Source organism: Arachis ipaensis, chromosome B10, assembly GCF_000816755.2.
Source record: "Arachis ipaensis cultivar K30076 chromosome B10, Araip1.1, whole genome shotgun sequence".
NCBI classification, from domain to species: Eukaryota; Viridiplantae; Streptophyta; class Magnoliopsida; order Fabales; family Fabaceae; genus Arachis; species Arachis ipaensis.
In genome coordinates, this window is record NC_029794.2 from 47,345,084 (window position 1) to 47,368,303 (window position 23,220).

A 23,220-nucleotide genomic window follows, 5' to 3' on the forward strand; every position below is an offset into this window, starting at 1 on the left:
AGCAATTTGGACGAATGTGGTATAATCGTCTTATTGTGTATCTGCCCAAAAATGGATTCAAGAATGATGATATCCCTCCATGTGTTTTCATAAAGAAATCTGCATCTGGATTCATTATAATTGCTGTGTACGTTGATAATTTAATATCATTGGAACCCCTGAAAATATTCTAACAACTATAAAAGCTCTAAAAGAATAGCTTGAGATGAAAAATCTAAGAAATACTAAATTTTGTCTAGGTCTGCAGATCGAGCATACAAAAAATGGGATCTTTATCCATCAAACAACATACGCAAAAAAGATCTTGAAGAGATTTTATATGGATAAGTCACATCCATTAAGTACGCAAATAATCGTTAAGGTCTTTGGATGTGGAAAATGATCAATTCCGTCCTAAAGAACAAAATGAAGATATCATTGGTCCTGAAGTACCATATCTCAGTGCCATTGGGGCACTAATGTATCTTGCTAATAATACACGACCCAATATATTATTTGCTGTGAATTTACTAGCAAGGTATAGTTCCTTCTAACCAGAAGACATTGGAATGAAATCAAACAAATCTTTCGATATCTTCATGGAACAGTTGATATGGGATTGTTTTATCCATATGGATCCAAGTTACAACTAGTTGGTTATGCAGATGTAGGATACTTGTCTGATCCACACAAAGGGAGATCTCAAACAGGATACTTGTTCACATATGGTGGTACAGCTATATCATGGGGGTCCACGAAACAGACTGTTCTGTTTAAAGATAATACAATATGCATTGCACAACTTAAAGGTGGATACAACAAAGGTGATCGAACAAAGCATATTTCTCCCAAATTCTTCTTTACTCATGTTCTTCAAAATCAAGAAATAATTTATGTCCAACAGATCCGCTCAAGCGATAATCTGGCAGATTTATTTACAAAGTCACTTCCAAAATCCTCCTTTGAAAGATTGGTACATCAGATTGAGATGTGCCGATTTAGAGATATTAAATAATGGTGACAAGAAGGGGGGAGGCTGTACTCTTTTTTTCTTGGTCAGGTTTTGATAAGAAAATTAAGATGAAGGATAATGGGATTAAAAAAAAGATGGAGAATAGACACAGCGAAAACATAAAAGGATAGATAAAGGTGTTTTCCGAGTAGACCTCTAAAAAACCTATTCTTAGCAACCTAGGTCACTGGAAGGATTTTCCTACTAGACCTCTAAGAAAATTGTTCTTAGCAACCTAGGTCACCGGAAGGGTTTTCCCTACTAGACCTTCAAAGAACCTGTCCTTGACAACCTAGATCAGAGGGATGAAAACTGAAAGAAACCACCACACAGATTACCATAGTGTTGGATCCATCAATCTTCTTCATGCAACAAGCGAAGTAAATCACTCATCTCACTTAATCACACTAAAAAATGTGTATAAATCACTAAGAAAATCTTATTCATCAAAGGTTATGTAAATTGCCTCACCAAAGGTGTTTAAATAGGCCCCTAACAAATTAACAAAAAGATAAGATAACTAATTTAAATCAGATTTGATCTTACTGAATTAGATCAGATTTGATTTAAATTTAAAATTCTAAAGATATATGATAACTAATTTAAATCAGATATGATCTTATTAGATTAGATCAAATTTGATTTAAATTTAAAATCCTTAAAAATACTACTAAGCAAATCAAAAATAAATAAAATCTTCCAACAAACTCTAACAACAAAACAAACCAAAATAAATGCCTAAAAATTCGAAAATTAATAATAAATTATGCCTCCCACTGAATTTGAAAAGCATTATTGGGCTTCTTGCTGTCCTGACTTAGCCCAATTGGTCTTTATGAGTTGTCGCCATTTCAGCAACACTGTTTTTGAGACGAACTCTTGATCTCCTTAATGTCCAAGACCGGCGTGGTATGATTCTTCTAAAATTTAGATTTTTGAACATGACGAGATTACCAGTCTATCTTTTAGCTCTAAAATGACAAAAATACCCTCTTGAACATGTATCATCCTAAAAGAGTATGAAAACATAAAGGAAACTACACTAAAACAAGAATTAAAAGTTGAAATTAAAGAGAAATTAACTAAGAAAACTTAAATTCTAGAGAGAAGGGGGAGCTTCTCTCTCTAGAAAACTAAGACAAAAACATGGAAAAACCTAAAACTAAATGCTCCCCCCTTGCCTCCTCTTGGATTAGGGTTGAAATAGCTTCAGAAATGAGTTGGATTGGGTTTTGAAGTCCAAAATTTGCTGCCAGCGAATTGCATTAATGAGGTCACGTGCTAGGACATGTGCGTACGCACACTTTCTATTTTTCCACTAGTGCGTACGCACATAAGGTTGTGCGCATGCACACTTGCTGACTATCACTTGTACGCACGCACGCATACTTGTGTGTGCGCACACTTGCTAAAAAGCTCCAAACTCTATTTCTTCATGAATTCTCCACTTTTGCCGCTTTTTCTTTATTCCTTCAATCCAATCTTTGTCTTACAAGCCTGAAATCACTCAACAAACACATCAAGGAATCAAATGGAATTAAAGTAAATAAAATTTAGCAATTAAGGAATTAAAAATCATGTTTTCACTTTTGAGCACAATTTATGGAGAATTTACAAAATCAAGCTATTTCATTGAATAAGTGTAGGAAAAGTTGATAAAATGCACCCAATTAGAGCAAATAAATACCATGAAATATGGATTTATCACTCATGTCCCAGCAGATCAATATGATCTCTCAGCACTTGAGTGGGGACAAAGCTCAGCTGTGTACTCCCCAGAGACAGCGTATGAAGTAGACGCTGATGACTCTGCATGGACCACCATGGAGGAGGTGAACTGCATGGGAAACTGCTCCAGAAACTCCAACAACAATCCCTATTCGAATACTTTCAATCAGGGATGGAGGAACCACCCTAACTTTGGGTGGAGAGATCAGCAGAGGCCTCAACAAGGCTTCAATAACAACCAGGGTAGAACGAACTAAAAAAGGTTCAACAGACCATTCCAACACTCTCAGCAGCAGATGGAGACCCCACACAAAGCCTCTCTGACCTGGCTACTATAGTCTCTAACTTTTCCAAGACCACTCATAGTTTCATGGAAAAAAATAGGTCTTCCATTCGGAATCTGGAGATACAGGTAGGTCAGCTGGGCAAGAGGATCCCAGAGACCCCCTCTAATACTCTTCTAAGCAACACTGAGGTGAACCCTAAGAAAGAGTGCAAGGCACTCACTGTAGAAGCTGAGGCTGAACCAAAGGGGGAGCCTGCTTTTGAGGAACTGAAGGAAATCAAAGCTCAGGAGGAGCCCAAGAGCACCTTCATGCATGCCACTATGAAGATGGAGGAGCCTGAAGAGCATCCCTCTCCAAAAGTGTAAGAGGAACCTAAGGAGGAGCAACTTGCTCGGTTCTTGGCAATCATCCAGAGGCTGCAAGCCAATATCTCTGCTGAGGTATTGGAGAAGAACCCCCCTTCAATGTCACGAGTTTAGCCCCCCAGACTAGTGTTCAACGCCCATTCTCCAAGTTGAATGCCAGGCTTGGACCAGCATACGACCAAAGTGGGCCCAAAGTGGATTTTCACATTCTTTAGCTTAGTCTAGTTTATCTTTGTACTTTTTTTTTTAATTTAAATTAACATCTTTTTGGATTAGCATCTCCTATATATAGAGGAGATCAATTAACATATATCATACTTTCAGACCAGATATCCTTCTGTAAATTATGAGCAACTAAACCTCCTAGGTTAAGGTTAGGAGCTCTGCTAATTCCTATGGATTAATATGATTACTTTTCTACTTTAATATATGTTTGATTCTATTATATGATGCATTGTAGTTCTTTATCTAATGAATCTGGTGTGGAACGAGAGTATGACCCCTTATTCTACATGAGTTCTCTACGAGTCCTGACCTGGATAGTATTGAGATAAACTTTAGAATGCATCACCTAGACCAATAATTCATATGGGCTAATCGGGATAAGTGACATATAATCCGGTTAGTTTTAGGTGATGAGGTTTCTATGGCACTAAGGCTAGAACATTGAGCTTCATTTTCCAATCCGGAAGATCTGACCTTGTCTGTGACATTTTGAGTAGGATCAAGTGTGAATGAATTGCGTGAGCTTCACCTCGTTCATATTAAATGACCACGATCCATGGCGTTTGATATGAATTAGAGGAGATTAATTGACTACAATTCATGGCGTTAATCACTTACAGCTTTGCCATAGAATGAATCATTCATTGTTAAAATAGTTAGTAAGACGTATTAATCCAGAAAGATAAAGCATCTCCAAAGCCTTATGATGACCGAATATTTTATACGCTTTTTTGCATCATTTTCATATAGTTTTTGTTATGTTTTGTTTAAGTTTTATTATATTTTCATAGGTTTTAGTGCAAAATTTATATTTTTGGATTCTACTCTGAGTTTGTGTGTTTTATGATGATTTCAGGTATTTTCTGGCTGAAATTGAGGAGTTTTGGCAAAAGTCTGATTCAGAGACAAAGAAAGGACTACAGATGCTGTCAGGATCTGACCTCCGTACACTCGAAGGAGCTTTTCTAGAGTCATAGAAGTCCAAATGGCATGCTCTTAACTGCTATTGAAAGCTAACATCCAGTGCTTTCCAGAAATATATAATAGTTTATACTTTGCTCTGGAAATAAAGGCCCAAAACTGGCGTTCAATGCCAGCCACCTACCCTATTCCTGGCATTGGACGCCCAGAAGGGAGCAGCTGGTGTCCAACGCCCAAAAGGGGATCCCAAGCCAGCGTTCAATGCCCCTAAGGAGTCCTAGCATGTGGAGACACGCTTGGCTCAGCCCAAACACTCACCCACTGGGTCTGAAAAGTGGATTTTTGCACTACAAGACTAAGTTTATCTTATTTCTGTAATTCTTAGTTAGCAGATTAGTATATATAGACAAGAGTTCACCCTTGTTAAGAACTCTTGCCCACTTTACATGTTTTTCATTATTCTATGTACAGCATGAGTCACTAACCTCCTAAGGTTAAGGTTAAGAGCTCTGCTGATTCTTATGAATTAATAATATCACTATTCTACTTCAATTTATGCTTGATTCTATTCTAAGATGTATCTTCGTTCTTCATCCTAACAGATTGGGAGTGTAACTTGACCGTCATCCCTATTCACATGGGTTCTTGCGAGTCCTTGACGGGATAGTCCTTAGATGGCTAATCCACGACTTTGTTGGGGACTTCTCAAGACATCAGTTCAGCCGAAGTGCAAGGTGATTAGGGCCTTTGTGGTATAAGCTAGAACCCAAGGAGCAGTGTTCTCTGATCCGGAAGATTCGACCTTTGTCTGTGGCGCTTTGAGTAGGATCACCAAGGGAATGGACTGCTAGAGCTTCACCCCCGTTCGGATTGGATGATCGCTAACTTGACGTTTGATCTGAAGCAAAGGAGATTAATGACCGCTGACCCGGCATTAATCATATACAGCCTGCCATGGAATGAATCAATCAGAAGTTGGAAGTAGATTGTGAGAAAAGTTGATCCAGAAGGAAGAAGCATCTCTAATGCCTCAACCGTTCTATCACTATTGATTTCACACCTATCTAGTAATGTTTTATTTATTTATCTGTTTTACGCATTTTCCGTGACAAACTATATTTTCTATCCACCTAACTAAGATTTGCAAGGTATCTATTGCTTGCTCAAACCAACAATCCTTGTGGGATCGACCCTCACTCACCTGAGGTATTACTTGGCCGACCAGGTATACTTGCTGGTCTATTTGTGCGAAACATGCGGAGTCAGTTTTGTGCACCACCTTAACTAAGTTTTTATCATTGTTTTTTACATCTGTTCTTTATTAATTGTTTATTTTATGTGCCTACAACAACAACTACTTTTCTATTCGCCTGACTAAGATCTGCAGGATAACCATTGCTTGCTTAGTCCAACAATCCTCGTGGGATTGACCCTCACTCACCTGAGCATAATAAATGACATGCAGAAGCTTGTCATGCCCTGCCCCAATACTGCACCAATGGCATGGTCACTGGCATCACACATTAATTTGAATGGTAATGTCCAGTCTGGTGCAGAAATAACTGGTACTGTGACCAGCTTAGCTTTGTGGGTTTTAAACGCCTGCAGGCACTCTATGTCAAACACAAATGGCGTGTCAGCAGCTAGCAGGTTGCTCAGAGATTTTGCAATTTTTGAAAAATCCTTTATAAACCTCCTATAGAATCCTGCATGCCCCAGAAAGCTTCTGATTGCCTTTACATTGGTAGGTGGTGGTAATTTTTCAATTACCTCTACCTTAGTTTGATCCACCTCTATTCCCTTGTTCGAAATCTTGTGCCCAAGGACAATTCCTTCAGTCACCATAAAGTGACATTTATCCCAGTTTAAAACTAGGTTAGTCTCTTGGCATCTTTTCAGAACCAGTGTCAGGTGATCAAGGCAGGAGCTAAATGAGTCTCCATATACTGAGAAGTCATCCATGAAGACTTCCAGAAATTTTTCCACCATATCAGAGAAAATAGAGAGCATGCATCTCTGAAAGGTTGCAGGTGCATTACACAGCCCAAATGGCATCCTTCTGTAGGCAAATACTCCAGATGGACATGTGAATGCTATTTTCTCTTGACCATGGGGATCTACTACAAATTGGTTGTAGCCTGAATAGCCATCCAAAAAGCAGTAATAATCATGACTTGCTAGTCTTTCTAGCATCTGGTCTATGAATGGTAAAGAAAAATGATCCTTTCTAGTGGCTGTATTGAGCCTTCTATAGTCAATACACATGCGCACCCTGTAACTGTTCTTGTAGGAACCAGTTCGTTTTTTCATTATGAACCACTGTCATGCCTCCCTTTTTGGGGACAACTTGGACAGGGCTCACCCAGGGGCTATCAGAAATAGGATAAATAATCCCAGCCTCCAGTAACTTGGTGACCTCTTTCTGCACCACTTCCTTCATGGCTGGATTTAGCCACCTCTGTGGTTGAACCACTGGCTTAGCATCATCCTCCAGTAGGATCTTATGCATGCATCTAGCTGGGCTTATGCCCTTAAGGTCACTTATGGACCACCCAAGAGCTGTCTTGTGTGTCCTTAGCACTTGAAGTAGTGCTTCCTCTTCCTGTGGATTTAAAGCAGAGCTTATGATCACCAGAAAAGTGTCACCTTCTCCCAGAAATGCATATTTTAGGGATGGTGGTAATGGTTTGAGCTCAGGTTTTAGAGGTTTTTCCTCTTCCTGAGGAATTTTCAGAGGCTTTTTATCTCCTCTGAATCCTCCAAATCAGGCTAAGCATCTTTAAGATGTCTTCTAGCACTGATTCGAAACTCTCAGCCATGTTGATCTCCTCTACCAAAGAGTCAATAAGATCAACTTTCATGCAGTCTTTTGGTGTGTCTGGATATTGCATGGCTTTGACAGCATTTAACTTGAACTCATCCTCATTGACCCTTAGGGTTACTTCCCCCTTTTGGACATTAATGAGAGTTCATCCAATTGCTAGGAAAGGTCTTCCTAAAATGAGAGTAGCACTCTTGTGCTCCTCCATTTCCAGCACTACAAAGTCAGTGGGAAAGGCGAATGGCCCAACCCTGACAATCATGTCTTCAATTACGCCTGATGGGTATTTAATGGAGCCATCAGCAAGTTGGAGACATATCCTTGTTGGTTTGACTTCTTCAGTTAAACCAAGCTTTCTGATAGTGGATGCAGGTATTAGGTTGATGCTTGCCCCAAGATCACATAAAGCTGTCTTGGTGCAATCACCCTCTAATATGCATGGTATCATAAAGCTCCCAGGATCTTTAAGCTTTTCTGGGAAGCTTTTCAGAATGACTGCACTGCATTCCTCAGTGAGGAGAACTCTTTCAATTTCTCTCCAATCCTTCTTATGACTCAAGATCTCTTTCATGAACTTGGCATAAGAGGGTATTTGCTCAAGTGCCTCTGCAAATGGAATCTTTATTTCAAGAGTCCTGAGGTAGTCTGTAAAGCGAGCAAATTGCTTATCCTGCTCCTCTTGGCGAAGTTTTTGAGGATAAGGCATCTTGGCTTTGTATTCCTCAACCTTGGTTGCTGCAGGTTTATTTCCTACAGAAGTGGTTGGAGAAGCCTTTTTAGAGGGGTTGTTATCAGCACCTGTGTGTGTCTGATTCCTCACTGACGTTTGAATGCCAAGGTTGGAAGCTTGATTGGCGTTGGACGCCAACTTCCTACCTGTTTCTGGCATTTGAACGCCAGAACTGAGCTTCCATTGGGCATTTGACGCCAGCTCCTTGCCTGTTCCTGGCGTTTGAACGCCAAAACTGCACGTGGGTTGGGTGTTTAACGCCAACCTTGCATTCTTTTCTGGCGTTTGAATGCCAGAGTTGTTCCTCTCTGGGCCCTTACTGTCCTCAGAGGGATTTTGGATAATATTTTGCTCATCCTCTGTCGGTTGTTCTTTTCTTGGCTTTCTGCTGCTCTGAAGTGAGGTATTTAATGTCTTCCCACTTCTTAATTGAACTGCCTGGCACTCTTCTATTATCTGCTTTGATAACTACTGTTTTGTCTGATTCAATTGTGCTTCCATATTTTTATTAGCATTTTTAGTTTCTTGTAGCATCTCCTTAACTTCTGCTAACTGCCTTGTTATAGAAGATAGTTGCTGATTGAGTTCAGCAACTTGTTCCTGAGGACTAAAGTCAGTTGATACTGCCTTAGCTTCTTCTTTCATGGAGGACTCATTACCTATGTGCAGATACTGATTTCTAGCAACTATATCAATAAGCTCTTGAGCCTCTTCAATAGTCTTTCTCATGTGTATAGATCCACCAGCTGAGTGGTATAGAGATATCTGAGCTTTTTCTGTAAGCCCATAGTAGAAGATGTCTAATTGCACCTACTCTACTAATATTTCAGAGGGGCATTACCTTAGCATCCCTCTGTACCTCTCCCAGGCGTTATAAAGGGATTCATCATCCTTTTGTTTAAAGCCTTGGATGTCCAGCCTTAGTTATGTCATTCTTTTTTTAGGGAAATATTGATTCAGGAATTTGTCTAATAACTGTTTTCATGTCCTTATGCTTGCTGTGGGTTGGTTATTTAACCACCTCTTAGCTTGATCTTTTACAGCAAACGGAAACAGTAATAGCCTGTATACGTCCTGATCTATCTCCTTGTCACGCACTGTGTCAGCAATTTGTAAGAACTGTGCCAGAAACTCAGTAGGTTCTTCCTGTGGAAGACCGGAATACTGGCAATTTTGCTGCACCATGACAATGAGCTGAGGATTTAGCTCAAAACTGCTTGGTTTGATGGGAGGTATACAGATGCTACTCCCAAATGCAGCAGTAGTGGGGTTAGCCTATGACCCCAGAGTCCTTATGGACTGTTCATTTCCACTTAGGTCCATGATGGAAAAAGATTTGAATTTTGAAATTTTAAAACTAAGATAAGATAAAATAAAAATTTTAAAATAAAATCTGAATTTTTAAAAGGAAAATCCGAAAAATCAATTAAAATAAAGGAAAAAGATATTTTTGAATTCAATGAGGAAAGAGAAAAACAATAAAAAGATACAAAACTTAAAATTTTTAGATCTAATACTCCTTATTTTCAAAAATTTGGAGGAAAAACACCAAGAAACACCAAACATAAAAATTTTAAGATCAAAACGCAAGAAAGACTCAAGAACACCTTGAAGATTCACAAGAACACGAAGAACAAAAATTCAAAGACTCAAAGGATTCAAGAACATAAAAAAAGAACACCAAACTTAAAATTTTTAGAAAATTGAAAATAAGTTTTCGAAAATTAAATAAAAACTAACAAGAAAACACCAAACTTAAAGCTTGACACAAGATTTAATCGAAGAAAAATTATTTTTGAAAATATTTTAGAAAGAAAGACTCAAAGGAGCAACTATTCACAAGAACATAGACACATTCAACAAATGCAAGGATTAAACAGAGAAAAACTATATTTTTTTTAGATACTAATAATTTGAAAATGCACAAGAAAAACAAGAAAAATCACAAAACAAGAAAAACTAAAGATCAAACAAGGAAAATAAACAAGAACAACTTGAAGATTAAGAAAGAACAATGAACACAAATTCGAAAATTTAAAAGAAAATAAAAACATGCAATTGACACCAAACTTAAAATATGAAACTAAACTTAAACATAAAAACTCAATTATCAGTTTATAAAATTTTCGAAAAATTTAAAAAGAGAAAATAAGGATTTAAAAAAATTTCAACCAGAAACAATAATAGAAGACTCTAAACCAAAAAAAAATTTCCTAATCTAAACAACAAAATAAACCGTCAGTTGTCCAAACTCGAACAATTCCTGGCAACGGCGCCAAAAACTTGGTGCACGAAATCACAATCACACTCTTGCAATTCCGCACAACTAACCAGCAAGTGCACTGGGCCGTCCAAGTAATACCTTACGTGAGTAAGGGTCGATCCCACGGAGATTGTCGGCTTGAAGCAAGCTATGGTTATTTTGTAATTCTTAGTTAGGAAATCAATAACAAGAATGATTATATTTATGAAGAGTAAAAAGCATAAATTAAATAGTACTTGTATGCAGTAATGGAGAATGTGTTGGAGTTTTGGAGATGCTTTGTCTTCTGAATCTCTGCTTTTCCTTTGTCTTCTTCTTCACGCATGCAAGGTTTCTCCTATGGCAAGCTGTGTGTTGTTGGATCACCGTTGTCAATGGCTACCATCCATCCTCTCAGTGAAAATGGTCCAGGTGCACTGTCACCGCACGACTAATCATCTGTCGGTTCTCACTCATGCTGGAATAGGATCCATTGATCCTTTTGCGTCTGTCACTACGCCCAACCCTTGTGAGTTTGAATCTCGTCACAGTCATTCAATCCCTGAATCCTACTCAGAATACCACAGACAAGGTTTAGACTTTCTGGATTCTCAAGAATGCTGCCAATGAATTCTAGCTTATACCACGAAGATTCTGATTAAGGAATCCAAGAGATACTCATTCAATCGAAGGTAAAACGGAGGTGGTTGTCAGGCACGCGTTCATAGGTTGAGAATGGTGATGAATGTCACGAATCATCACATCCATCATATTGAAGTGCGAATGAACATCTTAGATAGAAACAAGCCTGTTTGAATAGAAAACAGAAATAATTGTATTAATTCATCGAGACACAGCAGAGCTCCTCACCCCTAACAATGGAGTTTAGAGAATCATGCCATCAAAGAGTACAAAGTTCAGATCTAAAAATGTCATGAGGTGCAAAATAAATCTCTAAAAGTTGTTTAAATACTAAACTAGTAACCTAGGTTTACAGAAAATGAGTAAACTAATATAGATAGTGCAGAAATCCACTTCTGGGGCCCACTTGGTGTGTGCTGGGGCTGAGACTTGAGCTTTACACGTGCCCAGGCTGTTTCTAGAGTTAAACGCCAGGTTGTAACCTGTTTCTGGCGTTTAACTCCAACTTGTAACCTGTTTCTGGCGTTTAACGCCAGAATGCAACATGGAACTGGCGTTGAACGCCAGTTTACGTCATCTATCCTTGAGCAAAGTATGAACTATTATATATTGCTAAAAAGCCCTGGATGTCTACTTTCCAACACAATTGAGAGTGCGCCAATTGGAATTTTGTAGCTCCAAAAAATCTATTCCAAGTGCAGGGAGGTTAGAATCCAATAGCATCAGCAGTCCTTTTTCAGCCTGAATCAGATTTTTGCTCAGCTCCCTCAATTTCAGGTAGAAAATACCTGAAATTACAGAAAAATACACAAACTCATAGTAAAGTCCAGAAATATGAATTTTGCCTAGAAACTAATAAAAATATACTAAAAACTAACTAAAACATACTAAAAACTATGTAAAAACAATGCCAAAAAGCGTATAAATTATCCGCTCATCAATTACTAAAAAGAATATGAAATTAAATTATAATATTATTCTTTTAAATATGTTTAATTTTTTTATATTTTTTATATATTTTTTATATAGTATTTTTTGTCAAATATTTTTCGTATTTTTTTAGTATACTATGATTTTTCAATATTATTATTTATGGTTTTTTTTTATTTATATTTTATCTAATGGGATCTATAATTCATATCATAAAAAGATAATAATAAATATAATACACAAAAATTATACTTATAAAAATGTACAATGTCAAACCAAAAAAATTAACAAAACATAAAAATAATAAATAATAGAAAAAAGAGTTCATATAAAGAGAAATAATATGAATTCCATAAATAAAACAATAACATGTATGAAGTGTAAGGTTGTTAGAAGAAACATAAATGTTTAGAATTAATGGCTAAACGCTAGTTAGTAAACGCAAAAGTTAAGAATCGTTGCTTCCTATAAACATGGTTTGGAGTACAAAATCACATCTGCATTCACAAGAAAAAAATAGTCAAACAAAAAATTGAAGTTTTCAAAAAATTTAAACGTACTTTTTTCCTTCCAAATGCTAAAACAAACACACCCTTAACAATATAAAAGAAAACCAAGATCTCTTTCTAATATTGAAAATTCAATGATTAAAATGGAGTACATAAAATAAAGAAATTATTTCCATTTTTTATAGTGTTATTCTTTATATATCTTTTTTGTATTGTCTCTTTATATGGATTTGTAAAAAACATGATATTATTAAAATTAGAAATGATATTATTATTTTTCTATATAATAATAAAATTGTTTATATGGTACAAATTAGATTATTAACTTTGATTTCTTATGTATTATAAAAAAATTAATCATAAACAACTAATGATAATGTAAAAATTGAAAAATGATAAAAGCACTACAAGAAAAAAGATATGTTGCCATACTTTTTTTGGCTACATTTTAAAAGCGCTAAAAGGGGTCAATGGCTACGCTTTTATGAGAGTGGTGATTGATTAGAGATTTAGACATGCTTTTTCTGACCACAGTTCAAAAGCATGACTGAAAGTAGGTCAATGGCCACGCTTTTTAGAAAGGTGGTAGTTGATTAGAGATTTTGCCACGCTTCAAAAGCATAGTCGAAAGTGATCAATGACCATGCTTTTATGAAGGTGGCGATTGATAAGAGATTTGACCACGCTTTTTTTTGTCACACTTCAAAAGCTTAACCGAAAGAGGTCAATAACCATGCTTTTTAAGCGTTACTGGTTCGGCCGTTAACACACCAAACCAATTTTTTTAAAAACGTAAATAAAACATAGCCTAATGTCTCACCTATTACTACTAGTCTCAAACTCTCAGCGATGCACAAGAAACCCTAGACCTAAAATCACCTTCTTCTCTCAATCTTACCCTAAGTCTCTTCTCTCGCTCTTTTTTCTCCCTCGCATTGTCGCACACGCTAGAACCGCCGTCGCTCACATCGTCGGCCGTCGCACAGAATTGCCGTCACACAAGCCATTGCAAAATCGCACGTCTCGATCACGGCATGTCCTCCTTGTCCCGTGAATGTCGCGTCCTCGTAGTCTTGTGAGCACACCTCCTCATTGTCCCGTGAACATCGCATCCTCACTGTCCTGTGAAAGCCTGCGTCCTACTCCTTCCTGGCTCCTAGGTTTGTGATATTCTCCTTTTAATTTATCTGTTTTTAAAATCTTCTAAACTTCTCTTCTCTTAATTAATCTTCTATTTGTGCTAGTTCTGTTATTAAATTGATTTTGCAGCTGGGAAAAGATGAAAAAAATTATGACAAATTAGTTTGTGCCATCATCATACCGTAACGATTTTTTTGAAAACTTTTATAAGTTGCAACAAAGTTCACAATCAGTGATGGAGTACCACAAGGAGTTTCTATATTTGATGGATAAGGCTAATATTAAAAGGAGTTCTGAGGTTCTTATGGAACAATTTTTGTTTGGATTATGCAAAGAACTTGCAGATAAAGTCCAACATTGCGACCATGGAGGATTTGGTCAAATTGGCCATTGACATGGAGCAGATGCAACAATTTATAGCAACTTGGGATTCCAAAGGAGCAACATTTAAGGGTCAAACAAAAGTCAAAGTTCCTAATTTCAAGAAGAATATTATATATCGACATAAGAAAAGGATTTCGATCTTCTACGCCTATCTTTAATTCTTCTTCAAAGTTAAAGATGGAAGAAATTGTTGAGTATGCTGTAGATGGAGATGTGTCCTTGGAGGATCCAAAATTGTAAAATTTCTCACTGAGTTCTTGGGATGTGAGCAATTTGAGAAATATGAGAGAAAAGAAACTGATAAAGAGAGTGAGTATTTGAGTGAAAAGAATCCATATTTGATTGAAAACTAGAGTTTTGAGAGAAAAGAGGAGAATAGTAAGCGAGAGGAGATCTAGACCGTGTGTTTGTGTCTATTTTTTTTTATTTAAAAAGGATAGACCATGCTTTAAAAGTGTAATGACAAGTTTTCAGCTTGTCACGCTTTAAATGCATGGCTATATGACCACCAGAGAGCACGCTAGAAACGTGGCTATAGGATTATATATACAGCCGTGGTTTTAAAGCCTGGCAATAACTAACATCGGATAACAAAGTAAGCGTGACCATAGCTCAATAAAAGCGTGCTGATAGCTCAAAAAGCATGGCGAGAAGCTGTCGCTATGCTTTCTTGTAGTGAAAGATAATAAGAGTATCTAAATTCTAATTAAGATTAATTCATTTTTTCACCAAAAACTAGTATTAACCGAAAAAAGGAGATAAATACAAAATCATCATATTATAAGTAGGGATGGCAACTCGTTTCCATGAAGGCAGGCACATGCCCCCGCCCCAGCCACCATAAATCCATCTCCGTCCCCATCCCGTCTCCACGACGGGTAACAAAGACTCGTATCCGCCAGGGACTTGGATATCCATGAATTAAAAAAATGAAAAAAAGAAAGATAATCTGCAATTTATCATTCCAAACATACATAATCTTCATAGTTACAACAACACCAACAAAAGTTATAAGATAACAACAACACCAACAATTAAAATTTAAAACAATGACAACAATATAATAGGAACAAAAAAAATTACACAGTAACAACACCAACAATTAAATAAAAATAAGAAAAAATAATAGCAAAGACCTAAATTTCCTCTGCTAGGGCTGAAATTTAAACATAGAGGAGGGAGAGGAAGCAGCCAGAACTCAAACAGAGACGAGGAAGCAGGAGTAATAGAGTATAGACAAGGACGACATAGGCAACGAAACTTTGACGTGACGCTTCTAACACAGCTGGGTCAAGCAGCGATGACAACGTTCTCCTCGGCTAGGCGCGTTGTGGTAAGTCAATGAACTCGAGAATGAGAGGGAGAAGTAGTAAAAGGGGAGGAGTTTGGTGGTAAACGGGTAGGAGGTGGCAGACGACGGTGGTGATTGCACTACAAGAAAAAAAGGCCTGTCGGCACATGATGCACGGAAACTTGTCTATCAACAAATCTCCCCTCGGTAAGTATACCGAATTATCGTCAAGTAAAAACTCACAATAGAGTGAGGTCGAATTCCACAGGGATTAACGGATTAAGCAATCAATGGTTAATTGATTATCCTAGTCAGACGAATCACATTGGAGTGATAAGCAGCAAGAATTGTAAATTGACAGAAAAGAAAACAAAAGCAATAAAGTGCAGGAAAGAAGAATGACAGGAATGTAAAATACAAGAAAGTAAATAACTAAAAGTAAAAAGAAAAGAAAGCATTGGGATAGAAAGATATTGCAATCTCTAGATCAATTGCTTTCATCTCTTCCTCAATCAATGCATTCATTGATCTCCTTGGCAGTCTTAAGTGATTAGATCCCAATTCCTTGGCAATCCAATCTCTCTAAGCATGAACAATTGCCTAATTTCTTGATTAAATTGCTCATGAGAAGAGATGAAGTATGGTTACTGATTATACCATATGCATTTTTGAATCAAAGTGTTGGTAGGATTATATGTCACTATATCCATCCAAACCCTAATTCAGTCCAACATGAGAAAGCGTTTCTAGCATGATTTCCTCATTCCTCTTCCAAGGTTCAGAGAAAATCCAAGTATGAGCAATTTCTCTTCCAAGACAACTACCCAATTGGATGAAGATCGAAAGCTTTCTAGCAAAATCAAGAGAAAAGAAAGAAGAAGATGAATGATGAAAACAATTTAATCCATTGAATTCCAACAGAGCTCTCTAACCCAATGAAAAGAGTTAGTTGTTCATTGCTCTACTCAAACAGAAAAGAAAGAAAGTGCAAAAAAATAAAGATGAAGATTAAAACTGAAATTGAAACTTCAAAGTTCATAAATGAAAACTACAAACTAGAATTAAACTACTACTAAGAAAAGAAAAAGAAGAGAAAAGGAAGAAGAGTGTAGGAGGGGAGGGGTCCAAAGACCCACTCCCCTTGGAGTGTGCCAATTCACAGAAGTTCGAATTGGTCTTCACTCTCTCCCCCTTCCTTCAATTTCCCGTTATTCCTGAATGTTAAAACTAAGGCCTTTATATAGGCTCTCCTAAATTACAAAATGAAATGAAATTAAAAGCAAATTACAATTAAATGAAAATTCCTATTCTAGATGCTTCTTGTGGCCTTGATTGGTTGACACTTGTGGAGTTGCTTGAGGTAAGGTGGTCCTTGAAAGAGAAATGAATCAAGTTGAGGTCTAGGTGCTAATCATTAGTGCTACCATTAGCCACACTAATGCTACAAGTGTGGCGTTAGTGCTGAAGTTAGTGTGACTAACGTCACACTTGCTACCCAGTTGGTATTTTTGAGGCTTAAAAGATGCCTCTTGTTTGTACTCCAATTTCATGCCCACTATAGACTATTATATATCGTTGGAAATCTTTGAATATCAGCTTTCTAAAGAAACTAGAATCACCTCGATTGGACCTCTATAACTCAAGTTATGCTCCCTTGAAGGGGACAGGATCGCTGGCGTAGTCGCTGGCGTTATTGGCAAAAGTGAGTGCCAATAACGTCAGCGTTCAGGGGATTAATATTGCCAGGTTCTGGAGCTCAAATTTAATGTCCACCCCATACTATTATATATTATTGGAAAGCCCTGGATGTCTACTTTCCAACACTTTTAAAAGCGTTTCATTTGGAGCTCTACAGCTCGAGTTACACTTCTTGGAAGGTGAAGAGGTCAGCTGGCCTTACTACAGGTTGATACCATGTTCATCTTTGCACTTTCGGGGCAGGTTTTCTCCTTCAAATTTAGTGTCCACCATGTAGTGCCATATATGCTTGGAAAGCTCTGGAATCCTACTTTCCAATGCCACTAGAATCACCTCTTTTGAAGCTTTGTGGCTCAGGTTATTCTTGTTTGAAGAAGGCATGGTCAGGCTACCGAGTGAGATTTTGCCCATGTTAGTGTCCACGTTAGTGGCACTAACGTGGCCACTAACGCAGGCCTCTTAGTCCTTCGATAGCGTTATTGGCATTCACTTTTGCCAATAACGCTGTTCCTTGTCCCTCTTTCCCACGTTAATAGTCCACGTTAGCAGCGTTAACGTGGCCATTAACGTGGGTTTTCCTTTGCTTTGCTAAAGTTAGTGGCGTTAACGTTGCCACTAACTTTCCATGCTCTCCTTCTTCAAAGTTAATGCCATTAACGTTCCCACTAATGTTCCAAAATTTCCTTCCTTCCACGTTAATGGCCACGTTAGTGGCACTAATATAGCCACTAACGTGGCTCTTCTCTGCTTCTTTTGGTCTGAAATCAAACAAACAAAGTGTATCAAAGTAACATACAAGACAAACTTCATTATAATAAGTGTGCTAATAATGCCCAAAATAATAACTTCACTTAGTGTGATCTATTTCATCATATTTACCCTGTATATTAACTAAAATTCACCTATGCTTGAGATTTTGTTTCATGCAGAGATTTTTCATGCTATTACTCATTTATTGGCAAATTTTGTATGAATACCAAACAAAAATATACTGAAATAACTACTAAAAATAGGCAATGATGCATCCGCATCACAACACCAAACTTAAATCTTGCTTGTCCATAAGCAAGGAAAGAATTATGCACAAAGGATTCTTTTTATTGGAGTGTGCTGAAGAATTTCCTATGATGCCTTGGTGAGTGAAGTGATTAAGTGATAATGAAGGCCAACTCCAATTATATGCTTATGAAAGGGTTCCAGTGTTCATTAGTCCTTACATCTTGGAAGTCTTAGATCTTAGGAGTGTCATTCGGATGGTATTATGGAGTCCTCTTTATAGATTATCACCTTGAAGCAATATTTATTTGTCTTGGCCTCGACTCTAGGTGTCATGTCTCAAAGCGGCCCTTTAGGATAAGTTTTCAATCAATACTCCCAACCCAGTTAGGTTAAGGTATTAGGTGATGAAGCACCCCTTAGGATTTACTTGCTGAGGCCTCTTTCTTTGACACAAATTCACCACAAGCATGTAACTAGGACAATAACTCTTTGAGTTTTTGTATCTTTCTTTTTCGTCCTAGTAATTCATGCTCAGAGCCTTGGGCTTTTTCCTTGTTTTCTTTTTCTTTTGTTTTCTTTTGTTTACTGCTTCTTGGATCAATAGATTTTTGAGAATTTCTATAACACTTCTCCAAATTTCAATTCCTGTCTATGAGCTCCCATGCAAGTTTTCACAAATATGTAACCTCAATACACAATTATACAATCAGTCCATTTCTCTTAATCTTTAGCTTGCCTCAAAATTGATAAAATTCCTCAACACTTTTCTTTCAAAAGAATGATTTCTTTGATGCACTTTTGAGTATAATGGGTGCAAGCAGATTCAAGATGAAGGTGCAATGATAAGTAGTGAACCATGCTTATTACTAAACTAAAAGTAACTTAACAGAACAGAGGTAGACCCTAGAATTCAAAACAAGAGACATTCATGATTGCAATTAAGTCTACTGGGAGTAAATGCGAAGGAAAGGAACTTTACAACCTTTGTAGCTTATCTTCGCCCTTGTTGTCCTTTCCTGCAGACTTCCTCCCTCCAATAACCATCTTAGAATAAGTGCTTTGCTGGCAAGCAACAAGTAGGAGCAGTGGTGTTGAGATTGTGATTCAACCATGAATGTCAAAAAAAAGAGAAACAAGCTATGAGTAACGCATAAAATTAAGCAAGTTTGGTTAAAAATGACACTACAGGCCTAAGAAGCAAAGGCACTATGATTGTACAAACAAGTGGTGTTGCTGGATACATTGCATAGAAAAATAAGTGGCACACCAAACTTAGTGTGACACTTTCTCTTAGAATTGATGCAATTATCCAGAAAGATTGAAAACAGATTGTTGCAGGGCAACACCAAACTTAGAATGTGATCATATGCCAATTTTATTTGAAAAGAAGCTAAGTAAAAGAAACTGTTGTATTAATAACAAAATCACCAAGAGCCAGAGCTGTCACGAACAGGGGTTTCTTGGTGAGGCATTAACACAAATAGTTACAGAGTATAGAAAACAAAGAACAAAAGCAATTACATGAACAAACCAAAACAAAAGAAAATGTTTAATCTAGGTAATCAACCAACCGGTAGTTTGTGAATCACAATTAATCCCCGGTAACGGCGCCATAAACTTGATGCACGAAAACTTGTCTCTCAACAAATCTCCCCTCGGCAAGTATACCGAATTGTCGTCAAGTAAAAACTCACAATAGAGTGAGGTCGAATCCCACAGGGATTAACGGATTAAGCAATCAATGGTTAATTGATTATCCTAGTCAGACAAATCATATTGGAGTGATAAGTAGCAAGAATTGTAAATTGACAGAAAAGAAAACAAAAGCAATAAAGTGCAGGAAAGAAGAATGACAGGAATGTAAAATATAAGAAAGTAAATAACTAAAAGTAAAAAGAAAAGAAAGCATTGGGATAGAAAGATATTGCAATCTCCGAATCAATTGCTTTCATCTCTTCCTCAATCAATGCATTCATTGATCTCCTTGGCAATCCAATATCTCTAAGCTTGAACAATTGCCCAATTCCTTGATTTAATTGCTCATGAGAAGAGATGAAGTATGGTTACTGATTATACCACATGCATTTTCGAATCAAAGTGTTGATAGAATTATATGTCACTATATCCATCCAAACCCCAATTCAGTCTAACATGAGAAAGTGTTTCTAGCATGATTTCCTCATTACTCTTCCAAGGTTCAGAGGAAATCCAAGTACGAGCAATTTCTCTTCCAAGACAACTACCCAATTGGATGAAGATCGAAAGCTTTCTAGCAAAATCAAGAGAAAAGAAAGAAGAAGATGAATGATGAAAACAATTTAATCCATTGAATTCCAACAGAGCTCTCTAACCCAATGAAAAGAGTTAGTTGTTCATTGCTCTACTCAAACAGAAAAGAAAGAAAGTGCAGAAAAATAAAGATGAAGATTAAAACTGAAATTGAAACTTCAAATTTCATAAATGAAAAATACAAACTAGAATTAAACTACTACTAAAAAAAGAAAAAGAAGAGAAAAGGAAGAAGAGTGTAGGAGGGGAGGGGTCCAAAGACCCACTCCCCTTGGAGTGTGCCAATTCACAGAAGTTCGAATTGGTCTTCACTCTCTCCCCCTTCCTTCAATTTTCCATTATTCCTGAATGTTAAAACTAAGTCCTTTATATAGGCTCTCCTAAATTACAAAATAAAATGAAATTAAAATCAAATTACAATTAAATGAAAATTCCTATTCTAGATGCTTCTTGTGGCCTTGATTGGTTGACACTTGTGGGCTTGCTTGAGGTAAGGTGGTCCTTAAAAGAGAAATGAATCAAGTTGAGGTCCAGGTGCTAATCGTTAGTGCTACCGTTAGCCACACTAACGCTACAAGTGTGGCGTTAGTGCTGAAGTTAGTGTGGCTAACGTCACACTTGCTACCCAGTTGGTGTTTTTGGGGCTTAAAAGATGCCTCTTGTTTGTACTCTAATTTCATGTCCACTATAGATTATTATATATCATTGGAAATCTCTGAATGTCATCTTTCTAACGCAACTAGATTCATCTCGATTGGAATTCTGTAACTCAAGTTATGCTCCCTTGAAGGGGACAGGGTCGCTGGCGTAGTCGCTGGCGTTATTGGCAAAAGTGAGTGCCAATAACGTCAGCATTCAAGGGATTAATATTTCCAGGTTCTGGAGCTTAAACTTAATTTCCACCCATACTATTATATATTGTTGGAAAGCCCTGGATGTCTACTTTTCAACACTTTTGAAAGCGCTTCATTTGGAGCTCTACAGCTCGAGTTACACTTCTTGGAAGGTGAAGAGGTCAGCTGGCCTTACTACAGGTTGATACCATGTTCATCTTTGCACTTTCGGGGGCAGGTTTTCTCCTTCAAATTTAGTGTCCACCATGTAGTGCCATATATGCTTGGAAAGCTCTGGAATCCTACTTTCCAATGCCACTAGAATCACCTCTTTTGGAGCTTTGTGGCTCAAGTTATTCTTGTTTGAAGAAGGCATGGTCAGGCTGCCGGGTGAGATTTTGCCCACATTAGTGTCCACGTTAGTGGCACTAACGTAGGCCTCTTAGTCCTTCGCTAGCGTTATTGGCACTCACTTTTCCCAATAACGTTGCTCCTTGTCCCTCTTTCCCACGTTAATGGTCCACGTTAGTGGCGTTAACGTGGCCATTAACGTGGGTTTTCCTTTGCTTTGCTAAAGTTAGTGGCGTTAACGTTGCCACTAACTTTTCATGCTTTCATTCTTCAAAGTTAATACCATTAACGTTCCCGCTAACGTTCCAAACTTTCTGTCCTTCCACATTAATGGCCACGTTAGTGGCACTAACGTAGCCACTAACGTGGCTCTTCTCTGCTTCTTTTGGTCTGAAATCAAACAAACAAAGTGTATCAAAGTAACATACAAGACAAACTTCATTATACTAAATGTGCTAATAATGCCCAAAATCATAACTTCACTTAGTGTGATCTATTTCATCATATTTACCTTGTATATTAACTAAAACTCACCTATGCTTGAGATTTTGTTTCATGCAGAGATTTTTCATGCTATTACTCATTTATTGGCAAATTTTGTATGAAAACTAAACAAAAATCTACTGAAATAACTACTAAAAATAGGCAATGATGCACCCGCATCAGCACACTTTTTTGTTGTCACGCTTTTGCTAGGGTGGCCACTGATTTGTGATTTGGTCACGCTTTTCGAGAGAAATCGGCACGCTTTTTCGAGGGTGGCCACTAATTTAAAATTTGTCCATGCTTTTTTTGCCAAGCTTAAAAAGCGTTGCATAAAGAGAAACCGGCACGCTTAAAAAGCGTGGCTAGTTTCTCTTCCAATAGTCACCTTTTTAAGGCGTGCCCATATGCTGTGTTTATTTTGGCACCCTACAAAAGCATGTCGATAAAGTTTTCTCCCTCAAAATTTAATTTTCATATTTATTTAGGCACCCTACAAAAAAGTACCAATAGAGGCCCCAAAATTTTAATTTCCCACCTTTTTTATCCGCACTTAACTTTTTTTTAGGTTTTTTTCTAAAATAAAATAAAAAATTTTATTATTTTCTCAAACATGATTTTTAGACTTTAATAACCCAAATACGATATCTTTTTTGGCATTTGGGCAAATTTGCCGGAGCCCCGGCGAACTCTATAAAAAATAGTAAGTTCGCCTTACCCCGACGAACTCTATAATTTTTATAGAGTTCGCCGTACCCTCCTCCGAACTCCCCTTAAAGTTTTTAAAACACACATTTTTTAATCCATATCATCGTCTCTAAAAGAGTATATAAATCTACAAACAGTATATAGGAGTATACAAAAATACACAAACAACAAGCATTGCTTCTTCAAGAATTTTTTTTAATTAGAAATTAAGAAAAACAAGCCATATTTAATAATGGCAACCATTATTATCGTCTCCAAAAAGACACGGTACAATGAATAAGCTATATTTAACAAGGATTTTTTTAATTAAAAATTCAAAAAAAAAAATTATTTCCCAAAAATAAAATACTTATTTTTAATAGTTTTTTTTAAAAGCCATGTTTATTTTCTGTGTATTTTTGTGTACTCCTATATACTGTTTGTAGATCTATATACTCTTTTAGAGATAATGATATGAATTAAAAAACATGCATTTTGAAAATTTTAAGGAGAGTTTGGAGGAGGGTACGACGAACTCTATAAAAATTATGGAGTTCGCCGGAGATAAGGCGAACTTGCTATTTTTTATAGAGTATCCAGCAAATTTACCCAAATAAAAAAAAATTATATTTGAGAAAATAAAGTCCAAAAATCATGTGTGAGGAAATAATAAA